Consider the following 9,942-nt stretch of genomic DNA (forward strand, 5'->3'; position numbering starts at 1 on the left):
TTTTCGGTACCAATAAAAGTGGGCTGTTGTATGGGGATACAGAAGGCTCAACTATTTCGTCTTTTATAAGCTTTTGGACTTGTCTTTGTATCTCGTCTTTTTGACTATGAGGATTTCTGTAGTTCTTTATATATATTGGTTCATCATCTTTCAGTCTCAGCTTTTGTTTATAAAAATTATTTGTAGTTATAGATTCGGTATCCAGACCGAACACATCACTATACTGTGTGCATAATTTGGTTAGTTGGCTATTGAACTGTGGTGGGAAATTCTTGGAGAGTGTCGCTAATACCGTTTTCTCTCTATCTTCTGGACTTGTTTTAACTACTTCGTAGTTCGAAAGTGATTCGTACTGCAAGTTATTTATCTTGACTATTTGATTTGTGTTTGTTGTATTTAGTAATTTTATGAACGCGTTTTGAGAAGATGCTATGGTATTTGCTATGTAAATACCATGCTGAATTTCTTGGTTCGGAATTAATATACTGTCTTCCGCTGAGGTTATTTCAATTTTTCGGACAACTTGTGATCTTGCTGGCAGAACTATGGAGTTGTTGCCAGAACTGTATGCTATTGGCACATATATGGGATATTGTAGATTATTTGGTCTAAGTATAAGCCAATCCTCAGTCGGTTTGAAATCTAATTGACAGTTATATTTTCTTATGAAATCGATACCTAGTATTCCATCACAAGGAATAGCGAATTGTAAATTTACGATATGAAAATCGTGTGGAATTATGTATTTAGAGGTTTGTATTTCAATGGAAGTAAGTCCTTTAGATTTTGTTATTTCTTGACTTATTCCCTGTATATTTATTATTTGATTTGTTTGAATATATTGGAAGTTGTCGGAATTTTCTTTAAAATTGATATGTCAGCACCTGTGTCTATTAAAAATACTAATTCTTTCCTGTTGCTACGTTAGTGAAACTTACAAATGTGCTTTGACTGAGACTGATGGTGTAAACCTTGTAATTTTTTATTGCTGAGTATCTAAAGGTTGTTGGGAGTTTCCCGAATTGTTCTGGGCTACCCTAACATTGCTATTATTAGAGTTATAACCTCTGTTTTGTTGGTTGTTTCCTCTATTCCTTCTGTTATTGTTTCTGCCTCTGTTGTTTCCTCTCTGGTTGTAGTTCTGGTTATAGTTTTGGCCATTGTTGTAGCTATTATTATAATTGTTATAATTATTATAATTACCACGACCATTACCTCTACCACGATAATTATATCTGTTATTATGATTACCACGGCCTCTTTGAGCAAATAGGACCGTATTTGGATTGCCTGATATTTCAGTACTTTTTGTAAGTACTTTGCTATTGCTTCATCCATGGTTTTGAAGTTTCCAGAGTCAAGTATATTTTTAATTCTGTTGTTATCGCAATTTGCAATCATTGCTTCTATAGCCTCGTCTGTGCTATTCTTACTAGCAATTTCTGCAGGTATACCCTCTTCGATATATGCTGATTGCAGTGTCTTTCGCAAGTTGTCTATCTCTGAAGTAAATTTGTCAGCGGTTTTACCTTTCTGAGCTGTATTCTTCAACTTGGCTTTTATAACCTTGGATGTTTCACCAATTACAACGCCTTGCAATTTTTGTATTATTGCTTCTATTGAAGTCTCTTTGTTTACTTCATATAATGTTTGGCCAACAATTTTTGATTTTATTACCCGAACTGCTATATCTTCATAGTCTCCTTTCATCATATCCACCAACTCCAGAGCTGTAATGAATCTTTGGAGTTGCATTTTTGAGCCGTTAAATTCAGGTATGGATATGCTTATTTCTTTCACATATGCCCTTCGGGCATTTAATTCTGCCATCCTGTTGGTTGTGTTTATTACACTTTTATGATGTCTAAGTCCGATTCGTTGTCTTGTTCAGACAACACTTCTATATCAGGTAGTGTTAAAAGCGCAGGAATTGTTAGATCGTTTAGATCTTTCTCTTCTATTTCTTCCTCGCTTGTTTCAGATTCTTCACCTTCTTGCTCTGTTTCCTTTTTAGAGGTGTCTATGCTCAGAGGTGAATTAAGTACGGTCGGTACGAATATTTCAAGATTATATTTTGTTTTATAGAGATTAGATTTGCTCGTAACTTGATCAATAGATTGGAAATCTTTGACCAATTTTCTTTACCTATGCTCTCTCTATTAACATGCACTAAATTTCTCGCTTCGTTGAAAGAATCAACTAGGATTTTTGCGTGCTTGTTTATGGTTTCCTTTTGGATATTCCTATTTTGTGTAACACATTATATGATTTCTTAAAATTTTCTTTAATATTTTGGATATGGGTAATTAATTCTTCCCATTCCATGCTTAAAAGTTTTTTTTTTTTGTGGGTTTTTTTTTTTTATTTATTTAGATGTCCTCATCTGATTCTACTACATTGATAGTTTCTATTTCTGTTTTAAAAATATTATGCACCCATGCAGGCACATCCTTATTCCTAGGTTTCTCTAGTAACAGTCTGCTATAGGCTATTTTTATGGATTTTTCCATAATTTCCACAATGTTTCTTTTAAACTTGTAGTTGTTTTGTATCCAGATTTTTATTTCCTTGTACTTTTTGTTTACCGGTCCTGAGTGTATCAGGAAATCAAGGAAAGGAATATATTTCTGCAGATGTTCAGTTTCTACTTTATTCATGTTTACTTAATTTGTGACAACCTATTGTTGCTGTGCTTCGTCCATCAGATAGAAGCGAAGTGTACCTGTTGCATTTGAAAAACAACATATATTTGGTACTGTAATTAGAAAACACATCTGTACCATTGCGCTTCCTTGAACTGGGAATTCTTCTCCAGTCAAATCAAGGTATGCTGCTCTAATCTGTACTAAATTTATCGAATTCTGTACCGAATTGACATTACCTGTTCTAAAAACCTCTAGTAGGTCTTCTATAATGCTAGTATTCCTATCTACTATCTTCCTAAAATAATCTTCTAATGTGCTCATTTTATCCAATTAATATATATATTTGTGTTTTTTTTTTAAATTTTATTTTTTTTTTTTTTATATAATTTTTTTAAATTTCGAAAATGATCTTTTTTTTTTGTAAATGCACTGTTACAATAATTGATGCATATGTTATTTAGATCTTATCAAGATCATTAGCATGGCTTAAGGCTCTCTTTGTTACACATTTATTGTGTAATTTGTATGCTTTATATAATACATATGCGCTCATTATATCACAATTATTAATAAAAGTACATTTGTTGGTTTAGATCTACATTTGATGACTCTATTTTGTTAATAACATTTGCAGTGGAGTCCACTGTTTAGTGTCTATTAACCCCATATTGGGTGTATCAAATGTATCATCAAATTTACTTATTTGTTGTCAAACATTCCATTTAAAAAAAAAAGGATTTTAAATCAAAAATTTGAATTTTCATTTCATTATATATTTCTTGAATTACTTTAATATTAGTATTTTGAGCTGAAGGCTCTTTTTTTTTACATATGTTCCTGCCTACTTTTGCGTATGGTTTTCAGGCCACACTCTAATCGGACAGCTTTAATGCCGCACAATTGTACATTGATTACTTATATATTACAAAAAAAAAAATGTGCATCGCAGTACACTCAAAAAAAATTGTGACGCAGCACATAGGTTGTTTATTTGTTTTTTCTTCTTGTTATCTTCTTTCCGTCTAGTTTCTAGCATCAGCTGGTCGTCGCCGGTTGGCACGCTGATGCTCCATCGATGGCGTAAAAAGCGGCCTGCTTTTCACGCTTGTAGTCTCAGCTGCTGATGTCCGTGGCCTATGAGCTCAGGCGGTTCCGGTGCCGGTCATCGCACCAGATTTGTTGATTTTTGATTTCTTCAGTTTGGGGACTGGCTCCTCCTTTGGAGTCCCGTAGCAATGCTTGCACGTATACTCGCAGTATGCTGAGTATAATGGTCCCTCGCAGTCGTTCGGGCAGGCCTTCTTCGGTTTGGTATCTCTTCTCAGCTTGTGGACTTATTCTTATCTTTGGTTTTGCCACGTTTTGTATTGCAGAGTATGGATTCTGGTTGTGGTTTATTTCTTCTTTCTTCTAATTGGGTTTTATAACCTCTACCTCGGCGTGTAATTTCACCGAGGTATTCCAATTAGTTTTTGGGTATTTATTAGCTTCAATATTTCTGCCTTTCTGGCCTTTAACTTTTTTACCACACCAGTTTTTCTTCCCATCACTCTACTTACTGTGATTTTTCTCTCCTTTATTTATTCTTGTATGTATAATATTCCCACGTCGGTGTAGTGGGCGGTCTGCCTACCACACTGTAATTACAGTGTTGTTTAATTTCCTTTTTTTTTTTTCTCTGGTCACTTTTTGTACTTAGTGACCACTGTCACGGTCGCCATGTAATATAAAAGGTTCGATGTTTCATATTATTTCACAAATTTATTTAGAGAAGAATAATATGTTCTGTTTAGGTTGGCTTGGTTTTATTGAATGAATTTTAATTCTATAACAATTGTCGTCTATAGCTAAGACCGCGTAGCTGCGCTGCTGTCATGCAGGCAGAGGAGCGGTATGCTTATGTATAAACATACTTATGTATAAATGTATAAATGTTTACATAAGAGTATGTATGTTTATGTACCGTCGCAGCGGTGAGTGAGGATGTATCATATTGCATCTTGGCCAAAGCGGCCGCGCGTGTTATATTTGCCGACACAGCAATTGTCCAGCACCATGCACTCATGGGTGGTCATGTTACTAAGAGGCAAATGCACTTGAATGTTGCGCACATAAATATTGTAACTAATTGCTACAATATGTTTGTATTGTTGTTAATGTTATTCCACAACATGCTACATTGCATTGAATACTCTTGCTTAACGTCTCCGACTTCGCTTTATATTTGGTAACAAAAAAATGTAGTAGAAAAAACTCACCCTTGTAGCGTCCGACGAAGGCATTCGAGGAATTGCTGTAGAGGCTATAGATTTAATTTAATTTTTTTGTATTAATTATGTTCACATTTTTGTTTCTTTACCAAGTAAAGCAATGCTCATGCTGTTCTTTTTTTTAAATTTTTTTTTTTTTTTTTTTTTGTTTTTGCTCCTTTTTTCATTTTTAGTGTATGTTACCTCGCGACTTAAAAAAAACAATTTGGTTTTGCACAATGTGGCCGAAAGTTGCTTTGCGTTTCTTCTTTGTATACTTTTTTTTCACTTGCTTCACTCCTTGCATTTTTTTTTTTCTCTATTACCAATTATTACTTGTACACCAACTTATTCTAGCTTTCGATTCTAGTATATTACCTAGGTTAAACAAAAGAAGAAGTAAAAATTTTCGTTTTTTATGGCTTTCTGGCTTAAACCCTTTTTACTTGATTTTCACTTTTTAACTCGGTTACAATTTATTCTTTGGGCTGCGTGTTTCGCTGTTTCACTTTTCACCGCTTGGCGCGTGTTGTATCGAATCTGACTGATCAGATGGTCGCCAATGTAATTGCTTCGTCTCTTTGGTGAATAACTTCTTCGCTGCTTGCACTATCCAACATAAATGTCTTGGACTTCTGGCTTTGGAAATCATTGACACCAAAATTGGGCTTTACGTTTGTCTAACAAAAAAAATGATATACACATACATGATAAAATGTGAATGTCGTTAATGCGTTTTTTTTTCTTTTCTTTAGAGCTGTATAATTACCTTCTGCTTAATCAAAGCAATACATTTTAATTTCCTTTTTCTTTCCATCATGAACGAACATACCGAGACTTTGAAAATCTACGTGCAAAATTTATTTGCAAAAATTACCAAATTTTAATGATTAAAGAAAAATTAGCACTTACTCAAAATGTATATCTTGAAATAGAGAACACCAACATCAATGGTTTCTTTTATTTCCGATCAAGCCCATGAAGGATGGCTGTATTTATTGTATTAAAATTTACTTGGGTATTTAACCACAAAAAAATGAAATATTAATTTTTTCTCACTTCCTGCAAAGGACTGTTCCGCTCGGTTGCCAATTGAAAAGAATTTATCAAGATAGTTCGCCTAGCTCTATGCCTAGCTTGATCTTCGTTAGACCCGAATCAATTGTCAAAGTGACATTATCCGCTATTGCATAATGGGAAAAAGAAATGTATCACTGTGTGAACTTTCTTCTGCAATCAAGCAGTGCATTCGCGGGTCTTTTAAATGCTGCCTTCCTTTCTTTTTTTACTTTTTTTTTTTTTTCTTTTGAGCTGCAAGTTTACTCAAGGCACCTCCACGTTTTCGGATAGTTTCCAATTGGCAACAATGCATTTCAATTAGCTAGCTCCATGTAATAGAATTTATGCATAGTGGGGGTCATAGGATGCCAATCATATAACTTTATATATAGATTGTAGTTTCTAAGGCATATGCATCGTATTTGGCAGTATCAATTTGAAGCCACTGAAAATGGCTTCTAAAATAACTTAAATCTATATATAAGTTCATGGTTTATTCCTGTAATGTCAGATGCCAAATAAATGTTTCGAAAAACCGCCTACTAGTAGTGTTGCCAAAGTTGGCTTGGGCATGTCTACCAAAGTCCAGTTTCTAATCGAAATCGTTCTTGTATTATTTTTTTGTCTGTTCTTCTAATGTTTTTCTTCAGTTGTCTTTCTGCTCTATATTTTTTATTGGCAATTATATGCCAGGTGTAAAATGCTTCAAAGAGTCTATCCTGGCGTGTAATATGGAAATTCCAAATTCTAATGCTTCAGGACATACAACATTTTGTTACTTAAATCATTGAAGTTCTTTGATTGGCACCACATATGTAACACCGACTTGTTGAGGTGTGTTAGTTGCCGCGTTACACACTTCTATCAACCATGGTCATCTCATATATGATTAATTTAAAAGCAATCTACCTATAGACACTCGGTCGACGCAAGAGCTTGCAAGCATTCTCCACAAATTTTATTTCATCCTTGCTACATCAGTGGTTTCTTTCACGAACCTGAACCGAATCGGCTTACAAAAGCGTGACGAGAAGGTGTGGGATTTGCCAAAAATCTATTAGTCTTTGAAGGTCCGTTCCGCCTAGTAGCTGTAATTTCATAGCCATTTAGGTGATAGCATTCTTGTTTAGCTTTCAATAATAGATCATAACAGAATAATGGCCTTTGTTGTTGCCTATTATTCGTATGTCGCTTGTCAATCAGCCTCAACAAACATTTTGAGAGCTTCAAAGGAAAGGAGAATGGTTCATTACTCTTGAGTATGACTTCATACTTGCCAGCCCGGTTGGTGAGTTCGTTATATCCTTAAGATTTAGATGCATTCTTTCCCATCATTTTGCAAAACCACTTGCAGCATGGACATCACCTCAGGATTACCAAACTCGTATACCTCAGTCTTTCTTCTCTCGCTCGATCACTCGATCAGAAAACTGTTTACAAGGACGCCCTTGACGATTGACGAATCAATGGTATTTCAAATTCCCTTCTAACCACAAATAATATTTTCTAAAAAAAAAATTATGATTCAAAGATTTTTTGATAGTTCAGAAACTTTGGAAGACTCGAGGAGGTAACTTTTCAAAAAATCTAGTTTTCTTCCATGTTCGTATATTTTGGCCTTGCATCAGGTCAAATAAATACCTTCTCGCACTCTCTCACACCAGAGGCACTAGATAAACCTACGCAATTAGAAGACGCACCTATACCAAAAATGAAAGTCGAAATAAAAATTATAAAAAAATATATACAAAACAAAAATAATAAACAAACACAAATGACGAAAACAATGCAAAAACTAGCAGCAGCTACCATTTTCATTTTATTACCTTAAAACATTGACAAACACAGTTATACCACTCACAAGAGGGAGCCGGGTAACACAACTAAAACATAAGTAAACATGAAAAAAGACATTCACAAAATACACAAAAAATGTTAGGTATTCAAAAATACACAAAAAATATTAATGTCAATTAATCTTCAAATAAGAATAAATTAAAGTAAATACCTTCAACTTCAAAATTCATTAAAATAATATTTTCTGGATACTCGTCACACGTTCTATCCCTTGAAAAGCGTTTTTGTGTGGCGAAAAGCAGCAAAGCGTAGTCCGGCTTCAAACATGAACACGTGTTTCATGTTTCAATGGAATTTGCGCAAGTTCCGTTAGATTTCCAGAAAATCCGGTTGCCATCAAGGTGTTATACATTGTGTACAATTTGGCAAAATATTGTGGATTGATATTTGATTTTAGGCTATGGCCACAACCACAGTGCACCGGGTCTCGAATTTTTTTTTTTCTATCGCCGCGCAAAAACTTCGAATAAGTATATTCGTGAATAGGTGGCTATAGGTGGCCAACTATAACTTCATATAATTATTGAAACTATGTATAAATTATTAAATGAAGAAATATTACAGGGACGGAAAGGGAAAGTAGTTATAAGCTCCTTTGAAATTTTATTTTTGGAAAAATCTGTCTCAAAAATTTGGTCTTTTATAACAATGCTAATGTATGCAAAACATTCTTAAAATTGGTGAGTACTACATAACACATAAAGGTACTTATCTGGACTATTGATATCCATCACAATTACTTTGATAGTAACTTTGCAAAAATAAATATTGACTTTGGAAAAATGTATCACTGAAAACACTGTGAATGATAATCGAAGTTTGACTACCTGTAATTCGGCGCGGGCGCTATTTTGAAAGGTGGGAATGATGAAATTAGTTTCTCTGAAGTATCTCCTAACAATGTGCATCAATAGTTTGTTCTTAAAATGATTTTTTTTGTTGACTTTTGGCCGCCTTATTTTTCAAAATCTACTATGTGCAGCGTGGCGTCGCTCACATTTAACACATGTTTTGCGATTTCTTCTTTTTTTTTTATTACAACTCAACCCAAGGTACTCTAAAATATGTATGTAAGTATTTAGCCACATTTAAAATTCATACATTAACTTCTTTCAGCAAAGACGTCCAACTGGGACACTTCAGAATGGAAAAGCTGCCGGTAAGTAAACTTACCTTGAGGTGTCTTAAATAAATGTATTTATTCCTTTATTTATTTTAGCAGATTTAGTTCCCCAACCACCACAAACGTCTGAATCAACTCCAAACTTGACACCACAAGAAAAAAATGTATGTAACTAAATTGTCCAATTACAAGACTTCAAATTCTTTAAATTGTTTTTTCAGATTTCTTCAACGGCTCGCAGGGTAAATGGGGTAAATGTTTCTTAATCTTGAAATAAATTTGTTGTACACAAAAATAATCCAATATAATTATGTTTGTAGAAAAGAATTTTGAAGTATTTGGTCCAATAGTCGAAAAAAATGGATTTACTCGCAACTTAAGGCGGATAGGATTATATGTGGTTTTCCACGTAATCGACAATTGGTATTTCTTGTTCAATTTGGGAAATCGAGGAAGTTGTGACCCAACCTGATATGAAAAAATATGCACCACAGCTTCTAATCGATTTTTATATTGCAAATTTAGATGATGGTCCACTTGACAATTGCAAAAGTGAGTGAAATTTTTTCCTTTGTATATCATTTGGTTTAACTGCATATCTATATATGTATATAAAATTCTCGAGTGTGGTGTTTGTTACCAAACTACTCCGAAACGGCTCGACCGATTCTCACGAAATTTTTTATGCAGATCGTGTAGGACTGAGAATCGGCCAACATCTATTTTTTATACCCAAATAATAACGAGCTCACGATTAAAACTGACTAACTGTGATGGATATCTCAACTACCTGTGTTTTATACGAGTGAAATTAGACACACGGCCTACTTGATAAGAGATGAAATTCAACAAAAATAATTTAAATCTTCCAATCGAAAGGCCGTGAAAAACCATATACAACGTTGAGACTTTCTAGATTTCAGTAAGGTGATGTACACTGTCGAGTTCACACGGCTTCGCTTGGGGATTTCGTATACAAAAATTAAATTTTCCAGTTTTTTTTTTCGGA

The 9,942-nt window shown here is 34.1% G+C and overlaps 1 pseudogene; it reads left to right on the forward strand.

The window, feature by feature from the left end:
* The window catches only part of LOC124461880, a 29,463-nt pseudogene extending 20,344 nt beyond the window's left edge, over positions 1–9,119 (forward strand).
* Positions 9,120–9,942: the final 823 nt, after the last annotated feature.

This window comes from Drosophila willistoni, unplaced genomic scaffold (assembly GCF_018902025.1).
Source record: "Drosophila willistoni isolate 14030-0811.24 unplaced genomic scaffold, UCI_dwil_1.1 Seg710, whole genome shotgun sequence".
Lineage (NCBI taxonomy): Eukaryota > Metazoa > Arthropoda > Insecta > Diptera > Drosophilidae > Drosophila > Drosophila willistoni.